The 15,671-nt window shown below is 38.7% G+C and overlaps 1 non-coding gene across 1 annotated transcript; it reads right to left on the minus strand.

The window, feature by feature from the left end:
- Positions 1 to 4,471: 4,471 nt before the first annotated feature.
- TRNAQ-UUG (transfer RNA glutamine (anticodon UUG)) lies at positions 4,472 to 4,555 on the minus strand. Its single transcript has one exon. It is a non-coding gene; the product is annotated as a tRNA-Gln (tRNA).
- Between the last annotated feature and the right edge of the window lie 11,116 nt (positions 4,556 to 15,671).

Genomic DNA, 15,671 nt, shown 5'->3' on the forward strand with positions numbered 1-15,671 from the left:
GTTATATAATGAGGGAAGAACAAAGAAACTTATTTTATTCTGTCTCTGGAAAATGAATAATGGCAAAAAACAAAGAAAGCGGAAGCAGCCTGAACCAACAGAATGTTAAAATCTCACACAGAACTGTTTGTGGAGCTCCGAGTTCATCTGTCAAAAGCAACCAAAGATTGACCGGAACTTCTGCCTTGCTGTAGCTTGAGTTCCTTTCGGTCAATAATGCTCAAGGAGTGAGATACTAATTAGCATCATCCTTTTAACCATAATCCTCTTCCTGATGGGAAGATAAACCAGTTTCCTCTTTCAAAGACTCACCACCAATATCACTGTGGTATGCTTCAGGAAAATCTTGGGTAGAAAACAGAGAATCATGCACGGTCCGGTGTCGAACTAATCTCTTCCAAATATTTCAGGAGAGAGGCACCAGAGGCAGGAAGCATGGCATAGTGAAGAAACTGAGTATTTTCTTTTCAAATCCTGACTCTGACCCTTGGCTAGGTGGCCTGCCTCACATTATTTAACCTCACCGCGTTGCACTTTCCTCAAATTACATTTTTAAAATTCACTTCAGAAGCATGCTTTGAAGTCTCAATATCAGGTAAACACAGAACGCTTAACACAGGTTAGTGCTTTTCCTTACTACATATTATGATGTCAAATGTCTGTGAAACTTAAAGACACCTGAAATGAACCAGAGGAAAATGGAACACTTAATTCTTTCTTAATTAACATATTCCAGTACTATAGACCCGAGATCGGCCAACTCTAGCCTATAGGCCACATCCAGGGCATCTGTTCTTCCACGTGAAGTCTCACTGGAACCCAGGCATGCCCACCCAAGTCCCTAATCTCTGCTGTTGCTTTCATGTTTCAGTGGCAGAGTTTTATGCTTGCAGCAAAGACCGTATGACCCACAAGCTTAGGATCTTTGCTCTCTGGCCAATTTACAGGAAAAGTTTGTGGACTTCCGGCTTGCAAGAGAGAAAAGAGAGGTTGGAAACATTCAAGACCGGCACCTGTGTGGCTCAGTCAGTTAAGCTTCGGACATGAGTTCAGGTCACGATCTCACAGTTTGTGAGTTCAAGCCCTGCTTTGGGCTCTGTGCTGACAGCTAGGAGCCTGGACCATCCTTCACATTCTGTGTCTCCCTCCCTCTCTCTGCCCCTCCCTGCCCATGTTCTCTCTCTCTCTCTCTCTCTCTCTCTCTCTCTCCCAAAAATAAACATTTAAAAAATTAAAAAAAAAAAAGAAAAGAAAAGAAAAAGAAAAATTCAAAAGACTTTCCAGGCTTGCAAAAAAGGAAAATCCAGCAATGTATATAGTTCTAGCACTAGTATTTTCAACCTGCTCTGAGACTAATGTTTGTTTAATATATCCATCTTTGAAGATTTCTCCCACTCAATAATATAGATGCAAATGGAATATATATGTTTTAGTTCACTTTGCAGGACTTTAAAAAAATGCAAGTAATACCTGCATATAAAGAGATACTCTTTATCTCAAGAAGTTTAAAAAGCACCTTGACTAAGGCCAACCATTCTCTCAACAATTCCCTCCTCCACTTTTATTTATAATCATCTTCTTTCTTTGCAACTACTGTCTCAAAATGACAACTACTGTCTTATGGAAATGGGTTATACTGATGGAAGAAAATTAACCATTATTTAGTTCAAGACATTTATCTTAGAAGGAAACAGCTGAGGCTCAGGGAGATGAAGAGAAGTAGCCCACATGGCTGATCAGCACTGGAGCCAACAGGGGAATCCGGTTTCAGGGCCCTTCCTCCGGTGATCCATTTAAGACGCCACCTTCCTTCTCCAACCTGACCTGCCTCTGTTCTAATCCCAAGATCTGTATTCACATATTAACTTTCACTTTTATTATTATTTTTTCTCAATATCTGTCCCTCTCTCACAATCCCGGCTTAAATAACCCCTACCTAAAGAAAGTTCATCAACTGTGTTTCCCCATTGCGTTTAAAATTTTACTATTACCATATGGGGCCCAGTTGTGCACCCAGATTGTGTCCACTCTGTTTTGTAGTGCTGCCTCTAATACTCTTATAATGGGTTTTCCATGGCCACTCCTCTTCCACATGTTCTGGCTTGTCACCAATGCCTACCAGCAGTTCTGCTATCTCCTTGACGTCCCCTTCTGGCTCTGCTTCCAATGGCAGCTGGCTTCTTGTACCCTTCTTTGTTTTTGGTTTTGTTTCTGTTTTATTTTCAATTTTCACTTCATCTATTCCTCTGAAGAGGTTTTCTTTTGATTCTTCCTTTTATTCCAACCTTTTGTCTTCCACTCTCTTTTACTCACCGTCTTCTCTTTTTATTTCATGTGTCTCAAACTCTACCTGCCCTCAGGATTCTTACTACCCTTTGTGGATATTATACCCAACATACAAGAATATGGTTCTAGCCCTAAATGTGTCCAGGCCGACGTGTAACAAAAGCTTCTGACAAATATCCCCATCGAGTCTTAACAAAGTGTTTTTCTTTTTCTTTTTCGTATCTCCCCTATATCATTAAATAAACAGCATTACTACTATGGCTGGAGTTTCTGGTTTTTGATATCTCTCTTTCTCCCTCCCTAACTCCTTTTCCCCCTCCCTAACTTCCTTCTGACTTCTCTTCTTAGCCATATCTAATGTAGTTGCTGTATTACGTAGATAGATTCTCATCCTGATTATATTTCCTACTTCACTCATTTCTCTTTTTCTTTCTACTATTATCACCTCCATGATCCAGACAGCAGACGCTTCCCTTTCTTGAATTGGTGGGTGAAGGAATCAGCATAATCCTGTACCTTCAATATCAGGAGGAAGATGGGGTTCATCAGGCAGAAAATATCCAGTAAATTGCACCATTGATCCTGTTGTTGATCAGAGAAAAGCATTTGCAAATAAACTGAAACTCTAATAGATGAAGGGACCAGAAGAAGGATCCTATTACAGTCTTACCAGAACTATGACTTCACAAAGACTTCAACCAAAATCATATTAATAAGTAGGTTTACATCTATAATAGGCGTATAGGCAGTGTGTTTTTAGGCTGCATTATGTTTGCATTCACCAAGTGCTAAGAACTGCCCTGAGTACTTTACACACATATATATTTTTTAAGCTTATTTATTTTTGACAGAGGCAGAGTGCGAGCATGAGCTGGGGAGGGGCAGAGAGAAAGGGAGACACAGAACCCAAAGCAGGCTCCAGGCTCCAGGCTCCAAGCTGTCAGCACAGAGCCCGACACAGGGCTCAAACTCACGAACTGTGAGATCATGACCTGGGCCGAAGTCGGACGCTTAACGGACTGAGCCATCCAGGTGCCCCAATACTTTACACATATTAGTTCATTTTCCCAAACTATCCATGAGTTAAGTACCATTCTTATATGCATTTGGCAGATGAGAACAAAAAGTACACAAAGAGCTTGATCAAGGAACTTGTAAGTGGTAGGGTTTTCACTATAAAATTGTAATGCCAATCTAGAAATGTTTATTGCTTTTGGAAGAAAATTATTCTTTGCCCTTATATACATACATACATATATATATGTATATATATGTGTATATGTGTATGTGTGTGTGTATATATATATCTACATATATATATATAATTGGATATATATATTATTCATTCATCATATATTCATACTATTCATACTTTTTCTCCTTCAAAACCTAGTCTGTGACAGGCCGTATACAGCCTGGGGATCCAACATCACACATAGACATGTCTTTGCCCCCATGGACCCGGTTGATGGATTAGATGCAAAATGAAGGGGAAAAGGAAATGCTGGAGGATTCTTAAAAATTTTCTTAGAGCAAGTGGGTTGGTGATGGCTCTTTTTTTTTATTGGCAAGAGGACGGGGTGGGGGGGGGGACGGGGGTGGTGTGGGGTCAGAGTCTTATCCAGCTATTTTCAATGCTCAATTAATTTGGCAAGACTGGAAATTGTTGCTGTTGCTTTTTTGTTGGTTGGTCTGCTTTTATCAGGAGGCACATAATGTCTGGGATTTCTCTTGTGTATAATTTGAGAGCAGCATTGCTCACTCCTTCACTCACTTCTCAAAGCTTTTCAAGAGTTCCATTTTTGCAACATCTCTGTTAAGCACTAAAGATAAAACTACAAGTGAAAGACTTGTGGGCCTGAAGAGGCACACAATCAATATATTTTCATTGTTTTGGTCACCAATTGCATAAATGTTCTGCCAATGTTAATTGAATGGTAACCATCTTCCAAAAGATGCGGGGGTGGGGGGAAAACTTGCTTTCTAAAAAAAAAAAAAATCAGAGGAAGAACTGCATTGCTTGAAAGCCCTCAGTATCATCAGGAAGGAAGTTCACTTCTTTTTTTTTCTAATGTTTATTTTTTGAGAGAGAGAGAGGGAGACAGGGTGTGAGCGGGGGAGGGGCAGCGAGAGAGAGGGAGACACGAAATCCAAGCAGGCTCCAGGCTCCGAACTGTCAGCACAGAGCCCGACATGGGGCTCGAACCCACAACCGTGAGATCATGATCTGAGCCAAAGTCAGACGCTTCACCAACTGAGCCACCCAGGCGCCCCAGAAATGAGCTTCTTGTAATGTCTTTTTTACCTTGTGGTATCAAAGTCATTTTCAAAGTCTCACTGTGTGTTTTTTTAAAGAGTTGTTAGGTAGTTTGAGGACAGAGGTTCATTCTCATCTAGATGCCGTGCTTTTTTTTTTATTGATTCTTTTCATTTTTTTTTTCTTCCCTTCTAAGATGGAAGTTGCCTTAACAATCCTTCTGAGGCTTACAAAAGAAAAGGAGCACAGGCAGAGAGAGTTTAGATGTTCTCTTCCTGAGAAACGGGGATTTTGTAATGAGAGCGCAGAACACAGAGCCTCCCTGAAGGCAGAAGACTAAGAGCTTAGCTTTCCAACGCTGCATGTGAAATGACTCGCTAATTAGTAGTCCTAAATGTTAGGGGAGAAGATAGAGGCATAAAAGCCGGGTGGATGGTGTTTGGTGTTATGATGGAAGTGTTGAATGAAGCTTCGCTTCTTCATGGAAAACACCACTCTGTAAAAATCCTGTCCTATACGCTGTTACTTAAGCGGGTTCCTGCAGCTGCAGACTGATTAAAACCCAGCAGGTAAAGCGATAATAAACAAATGCCACCTGCTGCTGGAACAGGTGTTTGTGTCCTCATTTAGCAACCAAAGTAAATGAGAGGATGCGGAGGGGTTAAGGAGACCGTTGCCTGGATTACCAGGAGCGTGGCATTCTGCAATTCATTGCTGTGTGTCCTTGAACCTAAAGCTGGGGGTTTTGATTTGCCAGGTTAGTTGATGATGCCTCCAGGATTAAACCTCCATACAATTAAGAAGACCTATATCTTCTCCTGGTAGGATTCCCCCCATTCAGTGTCTGCATTTTTTTTCCTCTGTTTTATTGTTGACCTCTCTTCACCCTGCACTACTTAGAAATCAATTACAGAGCACACGTTATTGAGGAGAATTTCTTTCACCTTCTGACAACAAATGAGACGAACCTCTATATATAAGATACATTAAAAAACAGAATATGGTAGATAGAACCCTATGAAATTTAATAAGTACTCGTTAAATACCATGGGTTATGTGATATTAGGTTCTTTCTTTTCTCTAGGCTCGTTTTTTCTCCCCCTTGCAACTACCCAGCCCCCTTACTATTTTTATGTTTTACAACTATTCTAACACACTCACCATTTGCTGAAAGGAGAAAAAAAAATGTTACTTTCATTGTAGCAAAGCCTTTGGGCCGCTTCTTTTTTCCTTAAATAATGTAAATGCATGGAAGTCGCTTTAGAATGATTCTAAGAAAGTATAATTGGAAGACTCAGGACATCTGGGGGGGGGGCAAATATTTTCCCCAACTTATTTTCAGCAGTTGTTCTTTGTGGTGAGTCTCAGTTATTTTACGGCTATTGGTGTAAAACCCAAAAACAAAGTAAATGTGGTAATGTTATCACTATTTATTTCAAAGAGCTAAATGACTACAAAAGGAAGCTGAAATATGTGTGGTTCAAGCCCATAGAAAACAGATACCCCATTTCAAACTAAGTTGTGAGACACCTGCCAAAAACTTGAAAAAAAAAAGGTACAGGAAGGGTTTCGTGACTCAAAACTTTTGGCAGGGAGTAGGGGGTTAAGAAAAAAAAAAAAAGAACTTTTAGGAGAATACTTGGAAATCTGATTATTTATACCCTTAGGATCTGGGATCACAGTGACATTATGTGCGACTCCAACCTGTGAAATTGGAAGAACAAAACACAACTGGTAGCCGCACTGACAGCAGAACAAAGAAGTGGCTGCTTTGGGCAGCTTGTGTGCCCAAACTTTGTCAGGGCAGACAACTGGGCACTTGCTTACCTTCACCCTGATTTAGGCCATGCCCATGGCGTAACGATGCTTGACCCTCCTATGCAAGGGCTTTATGGAGTGATGTTTCAGTTAAATGTATGCTGGGCTGTTGCTGTAAAGACATAAACCCTATACTTTCAGAGGCTTAAGAAAATAGAATTTGATTTCTGCTCATCTATAGTCCAAACGGGCAGGAAATTCAGGATCCAAGGTCCTTCTCTTGCATGGTTACTCTAGGCTTCTAGATTTCTTCTCCTCAAAGGGCTAGCCTCAGAAGTTTTTTCCTACCAAAGTAAACATGGAGGTCACTGCCCATGCAGCCATTGTTTTCCTCCTCCCTAAACTCTTTTCCTTTTGTATTTTCCTACCCTTAATCCCAGTCCCTACACTGTTGGAGTTAGAAGAAACCTGTAACAAATTATAAGAGAGAACGGAAAAAAAAAAGTGGAGAGAGAAAAGGAGAATACTCCCCTCTCTCATGAGAGACCTGTAGACCTATAGCCTTCTCAGGATAGAAATTGAGTAACTTGGCAATATACTTCAGCAATGTATTATTGTACCGAACTAGGCAATAGTTACTACCAAGAGAGCTTTTGATTACTTGAAAGTGAAAAACAAATAAATAAATAAAAAGACCGACCTTTAATTTCAACCAGTAACATGGGAACACTCTGCTCCAGAGAATGCATTTAAGAGATAGTGAAAAAAAATGCCAATTTATGACTATTCTCCATGAATTGGGCTTGTTCAATCAGAGCAGGGCATAAATAAGAGATGTTATATTGACCATACGAGGGAAAACATTTTGCAGGTGTATGAAGTTAAAGGTACTGTTGGTCAGTTTTCTTGTTAGGTAAGTACCAATTTCCGTACTCATGGTATTTATTAATGGTATGTGACTATTTTTGAATACATTTTTCTTCCTTTGTAGAAAGCTAGCATTATTTAATCATTGGTGATTTATAATCTTGGAGAGTTTCAGAATCACTCTAAGGTAATACAGTCAGAGAAGAAATAGGACATATTAGAAAAACCAGCTCTGTTCTTAAACTTTTCATAACTTTTTTTTTCCTCTTTTCGAGGTAGAATTGATCAATCTGTCTTGCCTTGCCTTTCACTCTGTAATTTGTACATATCTGTTCCTGCTGTTGGACTTGAGCGTTTTGAAGGAAGTGATGTTCAAATTCCCTGTATCTTCAAAAATACCTCATATGTAGAAGGTCTTGTAAATTTAGGGATTTTACAATAAATCCCTAAAATTATCTTTTTTTTCTTTAATGAATTACTTTTTTTCTCCTAAAAGTAGATCAGAGGAAAAAATCAGCTAATTGAGGCTTTTGGATATCAAGTTCCTTTTAATCAAAGTTTTAATGAATATAGATATAGAAGATAGATGAAGAATTTGACAAGATAATTCTCTTGATATCATAATGAAGGTTAATATGTTACAAAAGTCCCTGTAGTAGATACCATGTGGGAGATAGATCACAAAAATTGTTCCGCACATAATTCAGAATTCTCTGCTTCGTTCTCTTATACACGGTGATTCCAGAGTGATAAGGGCATCACTAGAAAGTTGAGGAATCCTAAGGAAAGGATCAGTACAGTAAGGAATGACATTTCCAATGGGGCACTGAGCCTTGGAAAAAGTCAGCACATTTGAAGCTTGGTAGTAGTTATGCCCTGTGTACAGATGAACTTTCTTGGTATACTTAGACTTCTCTTCCAACCTTCAAGTCTGTGTAGCCATTGCCTTCAGCATCAAATTATGAAAGCCTTGCATTCCCAATATGAGAAAGTAAGCTCTTTTAAGGAATTATGTTGTCAGTAACCCATACCTGGGTCTTTTTGTTACATTTTACATTCAATGAAAATTATTTAAGATTTCTGGTACTTTAGTAAGAAGTCAGTATGAAAGACACTCCAAGCTTAACATCTGTTGCCTTTGCCAACCTAAATAATTATCTTAGGGAAGCAGATTGTACAGGAGTGACAAAGGATGATTTGAAAGTAGAAGTATATTATCAAGGTGTTAAATTAACTATGAAGTAATCTTAGCGCTTCTAAATGTTCAGAGTCCTTCTGTTACATGTGAAAAGAAAGTGAATACAATATGCTCAATATTTTTTCTACATTCTCCCTTTGTCTTTGGAGGTCACCAATTATTTGTTTGTTTGTTTGTTTGTTTGTTTGCCAGTTTTCTTCCTATTAGGTAGCACATCAGAATGACTGCCTTGTTGAATTTCTTTGATGCTGGACATTTATGACATGCTGGACTTAATAATGTTTGAGGCTGTTTCCAGCACATTCTCTAATTACGTTTACGTAGGAACTTGCTCCTATAAAATAGCAAATCTGGATTTCTAGAGCAGAACAGTTAAAACAACATTGGTGCAAATCCAAGAAGAGTGAGGTCAAACTTGAAGCCAGTTCAGCCAAGTATAACACCGTAACAGGAAAGCAATGAATTCTTCCATATTTTCCGGGGGGCACATTTTAGGGCTTTCATCTTTTGGCCTCCCTTAAATACCTCTTTCCTTTAACACCTGTGCAATTCATCAATGGCCAGTACCCTTTCAAATAGACAACCTCAGCAGTTTAAATGCAAGAGTTATTGAGCTTTGTTGTTCTTGTTCAGTGACGTAAGACACAAAATCTGACATTTGCCATCATTGTCTTTACAACCAATACCAAAAACCAGGTTTGTCTGCGACTTATCGTATCGTTTTCTTGGGATCTACATATGCTGTGCAAAATGACTGAAGAAAAATTTCTGTCACAAAACAGCACCAGAGAGAATGAGAGAGAAAGAGAAGAGAGAGTAAAGAGACAGAAACTTTCCCAAACTTATGGCATTCCTTTAGGCAAGGCACTTACACTTGTTTGGGTCTCAGTTTTACTATTCATAAAATGAGAACTTAGGTTGAATTGTTACCTCCCCCCCAGACTGATTACCAACTGTTTTATTACGTTATTATCACCATCATTGATTTCTGCTTAATTTATTTTATTGAAGTATAACTTCATACAGTAAAAGTACCCAAATCTTCGGTGAAATGCTCAATGAATTTTTAATATGCATGGACCCGGGTAACTATCACTCAGATCAAAGTATAGATTTCCAGCCCTCAGTGGATTCCTTGGTTTCCCCACTGAGTCCATATTCCTTACTGCTCTCAACTTCTGACTCCATAGCTTAGTTTTACCTGCTTTTGAACTTTATGTAAATGGAATCAGTCAGTATGTCTTTTTTTTTTTTTTTTGTATCTGGTTTCTTTTGTTCAACAATGTATCTGTGAAAATCATCCATACTCTGATGAGTAGCAATACTTCGTTCTTTTTCACTGTGGTGCTTTATCCCATTGTGTGCATATACCATCTGAGTTGTTTTCAGATTTTCACTATCATGAACAAGGCTGATAATAATAGTTTTTGAGTATATTTTGGTGAAATAAGAAATAATTCTTCATAGGGGGGACATATATAGCTGGACACAATTACTAAATTATAGGTTAACCATATTTCAACTTTAGCAAATATTTGTACTTGTACTGTTACTTACCTTAGGTTTTTATTTAAGTTCTTTTTAAATTTATTAAACTTGTGGCTGTGCAATGGTATATTAGTATGTTTCTGTTAATGTTTAAGCATTTTTACTTAAAAATATATTTCATATCCCTGGAATAATAGGGTTGAGGTGATAATTATGTTTTTTTTCTAATTTACATTAAGATAAATATAAAATCATTACAATACAAAATATCTATCTGTATAGAACTCTAAATACTCTCATGTTAACCACATTCGCTCTAAATGAACTGTTCCTAGGTCACTTCTCTGAGAACTTTTAATTTTATAAGAGATTTCTCCTACATTATCAATATTTTCATTAAAATCAAAGAAAAATTTAAATGGTTGTGATTTTGTAGCTAAAGTTTCTTGTTTTTTTAATGTTTATTTATTTTTGAAAGAGAGAGAGAGCACAAGTGGGGAAGAGGCAGAGAGGGAGGGAGACACAGAATCCAAAGCAGGCCTCAGTCTCTGAGCTGTCAGCACAGAGCCCGACCCAGGGCTTGAACTCACAAACTGTGAGATTGTGACCTGAGCCAAAGTCGGTCACTCAACGGACTGAGCCACCCAGGTGCCCCTGTTTATTTGGGCTTTTAAAGACACCAATGAAAGTGGATATTCACTATATTCTTAAATATCTATCCATGATTTTTTTTTAAATTTCTATGGGTGATGTTGTAAAAAGCCTACTGAAAGTCAGATGGAAGAAAAAAGAAATGATACTGGCAAGTTAGTGCTCCATCATGCGTAATGTTATTTTTTCATGGGTTTTGCTGTAGATGCACGTGCTCATGCATTACATGTACACTAAATGTTAAACTATATGATGTAATGTTTTTCCTCCTTTTTAAATTTTATTTTTTATTTTTTTTAAATTTACATCCGAACTAGTTAGCATATAGTGCAACAATGATTTCAGGAGTGGATTCCTTAGTGCCCCTTACCCATTTAGCCCATCCCCCCTCCCACAACCCCTCCAGCAACCCGCAGTTTGTTCTCCATATTTATGAGTCTCTTCTGTTTTGTCCCCCTCCCTGTTTTTATATGATTTTTGTTTCCCTTCCCTTATGTTCATCTGTTTTTTCTCTTAAAGTCCTCATGTGAGTGAAGTCATATGATTTTTGTCTTTCTCTGACTAATTTCGCTTAGCATAATACCCTCCAGTTCCATCCACATAGTTGCAAATGGCAAGATCTCATTCTTTTTGATTGCCTAGTAATACTCCATTGTATATATATACCACATTGTCTTTATCCATTCATCCATCGATGGACATTTGGGCTCTTTCCATACTTGGGCTATTCTTGATAGTGCTGTTATAAACATGGGGGTGCATGTGTCCCTCGAAACAGAACACCTGTACCCCATGGATAAATGCCTAGTAGTGCAATTGCTGGGTTGTAGGGTAGTTCTATTTTTAGTTTTTTGAGGAACCTCCATATTGTTTTCCAGAGTGGCTGCACCAGCTTGCACTGCCACCAACAATGCGAATCCAAGTCAGTTAACATATAGTGTAGTAATGGTTTGAGGCATAGAATTTAGTGATCCATCACTTACATAAAATACCCAGTGCTCATCCCAACAAGTACCCTGCTTAATGCCCATCATCCCTTTAGCCCATCCCCCCACCTACTCCCCTCCAACAACCGTCAGTTTGTTCTCTGTGTTTAAGACTCTGATTTTCCCTTCCCTTACCCTATGTTCATGCGTTTGTTTCTTAAATGCCACATATGAGTGAAATCATATGATATCTATCTTTCTCTGATTGACTTATTTTTCTAAAATATATATGCCTAGGGGCATCTGGATGGCTCAGTTGGTTTAACTTCAGCTCAGGTCACGATCTCACAGTTCGTGGGTTTGAGCCCCACGTCAGGGTCTGGGCTGGCAGCTCAGAGCCTGGAACCTGCTTTGGATTCTGTATCTCAGCCTCTTTCTGTCCCTTCCCACTTGTGCTCTGTCTCTCTCTGTCTCTCAAAAATGTAAAAATGTAAAAATTATAAATAAATAAATAAATAAATAAAATGCATATGCTTAACACCATCATAAGTTAATATGAGACAGCTAGTTTTTGAAAATCTGTAATTACAATGTAAATCTCATGGAAGATTTTTGGTCTAGTATTAGCTAAAGGCTTTGTCGATCATATATGGCCCCATGACCACAGGTGATTGTAGGACAGGTGGTCACAGACTGGGACTCTTAATGTCCATGGAAAGGATGGACCCTTGAAGTAATAGAGTCCTCATTAACTACTTCACATCTAGAATCCAGGAGACCATGATTAACTGGCAAGACCAGAGGGGCAGGTAAGGGGTCTTGACCCACAGGGGGTTGAGGAGATATCATCCCTAAGAACAAGATAGATGGGCAATCAATAAAGGTACTGCTTAACATCTATGACATAAGGAAGGAAGGAAGGAAGGAAGGAAGGAAGGAAGGAAGGAATGGAGGAAGGAAGGAATGGAGGAAGGAAGGAAGGAAATGAAGGAGGAAGGAAAAGAAGGGAGTAAAGACAAAGATGGAAGATCAGGAAGCAAAGAATGCCCTCTTCCCCCAATAAAAAGAAGTCACAGTCTTTTGCTAAGTTTGTAAAACGGAGCCAATTTTTGGATTGAGAATTATATAATTGAACAGTAGATAAGTCTGTAAAAAGAGAAACCTTGCCCCAAGTCCTTCTACAGAAAGACCCATGGCCATTTACTCTGGTGATTATACAGTATGGAAAAGAGAATTTGAGGACTAGGTACCTTAGAGGCTCAAAGCCTCTCTGCAGCCCTTCATTTGAGTGGGAGCTTAAGGGTGCCAAATAATACATGAAGCTCTGGCTGAACTCTGGTTTGTAGTGTACCTGGTGGATACATGGACTCATCCACTGGCCATTTTTTCAGTCCCCGAGTGCATATTGAAATCGATATGCTTGGATAGTCCCCACATTGTGTCTCTGGCTTGTCTGTAAGAGTTATCGTCCTGAGAAAGGTAAAGGGGAAGTTTTAGAGTTAGTCCCTCCTTTCCAACTGCCAGAGTAAGTCTAAAACCATTTTGCATTCTAGGGGATGGGGGCGGCAGAGATTTAGTGCCACCTTTAAAGAACTAAAGTACAGAGGTGGTGCACCCCACTGTATTTTTACTTGATTTGCCTATCTGGCCTCTACAGACACTGGCTGGGTCCGAAAGAATGATGGTAGAGGACTTCAAGGTCAACCAAGTAGGGGTCTCACTCAGAGCTTTTGTGGCAGATGTGGCATCAGTGCTCATGCAGATGAATAAGGTGTCGGAAACATGTCTGGCGGCCACTCATTTGTTACATATGTTTTCAACTTCAGTTACATTGCCTTCATGGGAAACAGGCAATATTTATTTACGGTTTCACCTCAGGGGTGTCAACTCTCCTGCCCACTGTTATAATATAGTCTGAAGAGATCTGGATCTCCTGGATACCCCAAAGATAATGACATTGACCCAGTATGTCAATGAATTTATTTGTATTGGGCAGAACAAGAAAGAGACAGTTAGTATGAGGGAGGTCTTGGTAAAACACATGCATTCCAGAGGGTGGGAGATTAACTTTATGAAGATTCAGGAACTTGACTGTTCTGGAACCAATGACATTTCTGCGAATGTTGTGGTCAGGGAGATCGTCTCCAAAGTATAAGACAAATTACTGCATAATTCATATCCCAGCACCGACAAGCAATCATGACACCTGTTAGGGTTTCATTGGTTCTGAAGAAATTCCACTTTTAGTAATACTGTTTCAGCTCATATACTAGACAACATGGCAATTTTGGTCAAGGACGCTGTCAGCCTCGCCAAAACATTTTCAGAACTGCATGCCTTTCAAGATATTTTCTTTCCCTTTCTTAAGAGGAAAATAAAAACTGCATTGTGGTCTGAATATTCTCCTGTCCTCCTCAGAAACTCTCCTCATTTGCCCTCAAAGGCTTTTCCCTTAATAAATCTCTTGTGTATCTATTCTCATCTATCTCATTCTTGGAGGACACAGACTAATTAATGTGTGTTTTCAAGCATGTCCTCAGCCATTACATATAATTTGGGGGACAACTTTATATTCATCATTGCATATTAATTTATCAGTTTTAATTTTTTGGATGTGTTTTTGTGTATTAGAGATACAATAATAAGAACCAAATAGTAGATCCCAAGCCAGCCGAAGCACTGTGGAGAGAAGAGGGCAGAGTGGATATAAAACAGAAGATGAACTAATTCCTTTTTTAACATTTTAGGCTAGGTCATTGACAGACAATGACCATTTTAATATGAAGTCATTTTATTTTAAAACTTTGTTTAGTAGTACAGCATTCTCTGCAGCAAAAAATGGAGTCCTATGTGGCAATGAGAAAGAATGAAATATGGCCCTTTGTAGCAACGTGGATGGAACTGGAAAGTGTTATGCTAAGTGAAATAAGCCATACAGAGAAAAACAGATACCATATGTTTTCCTTCCTTTAAATGATAGATAAAAATGGGTGTAAAATGATTTATTTTGACAAATACCTACAGACCTGTTTTTAAGTTCTTTAAGTGTCATTCATCCGCCTTTGAGTATTTCCATTATTCTCCCAGTGCCTGAGATGATATGTATCTTTCCATTTTGTTATCACCTCGACTCAGATTCAATAGTTTCAAGGCAGATGGTTTGGTCTTGAGGGTTAGCCTTTTGTTCCAGAACAAAACCAAGACGGCTTGTTCACAGTTTTGAGCCCACAAGATTGTTCTCCTTGGTTAGGGTAATTTTGTCATCATCACATTCTTTTGAATCTGAATTCAGAGTATTAATATATATTCTTGGGATCTGCTATTTAATGATAGATAAGTAATTAGATTCGATTCGATTACATTAGATGATTAGATTAGATTAGTGGATAGATAGATAGATAGATAGATAGATAATGCACAAATGTATCACATCTCCTTTTAACATACCCATAATTCAGAGACTATTATAGAGACGCTTGCAATATGTCCAAGGAGTCAAAGCCTTTTTGTTTCATTTCAGACTCAGTGTTATTTTGATTATAGACTACCATATTTTGCCTAGGTTCATCTACTTTTGAGTCTTCTACACATTATATTATGCTCTTCATGCAAAAGAGATAAAAAGACTTAAGGAATCCATCCCCAGATAAAGGTGGATATCCACTCCCCCCCCCTTTTTTTTAAATATCTATAGAAAATTTTCTTGGTTTTTATTCAATGTGGAGACAGCTTCCATCTTCTCCCTGTTTCCTGTGCCCCCTTTCCAAGAAAGGAAGAGAGAGTAAGAAAAGAAACATGTGTAGCCTAGCCCATGGAGCATTTGTCTTCAGGACAAAGGTTTTTCTTTGCTCATTCGGAGAGTAAATATATCATAATACAATGTATTTTTGAAAGGGAGGACTTTGAAAATCTAGCTGTGCTGGTCATGGCATATGTTTGTGTGTCTAATCAAGTAAGTTATTTTTAGAGAATCTGGTTAGTCACAGTGCTGTTGCATCAGCACGTGAGGATTTCCAGAAACAAAGATGGAATTTTAAACTCTGATTTCTGCATCTATCTATCTGGTGGTTTTGGAGTTGAGGAAGAGATGGAAGAATGGCGTAAGAAAATTTTAAGCCCCACTCAAAATGCCTGATAGTACAGCAGCCATGCCAGGACAATGAAGCAACAAGAATGGGAATAAATGAAATACAATAAGGCTGGTAAAGGTGAAAGGCAGAAGGAGTCTGGGTGACAGATA

Source organism: Prionailurus viverrinus, chromosome B1, assembly GCF_022837055.1.
Source record: "Prionailurus viverrinus isolate Anna chromosome B1, UM_Priviv_1.0, whole genome shotgun sequence".
Taxonomy (NCBI): domain Eukaryota; kingdom Metazoa; phylum Chordata; class Mammalia; order Carnivora; family Felidae; genus Prionailurus; species Prionailurus viverrinus.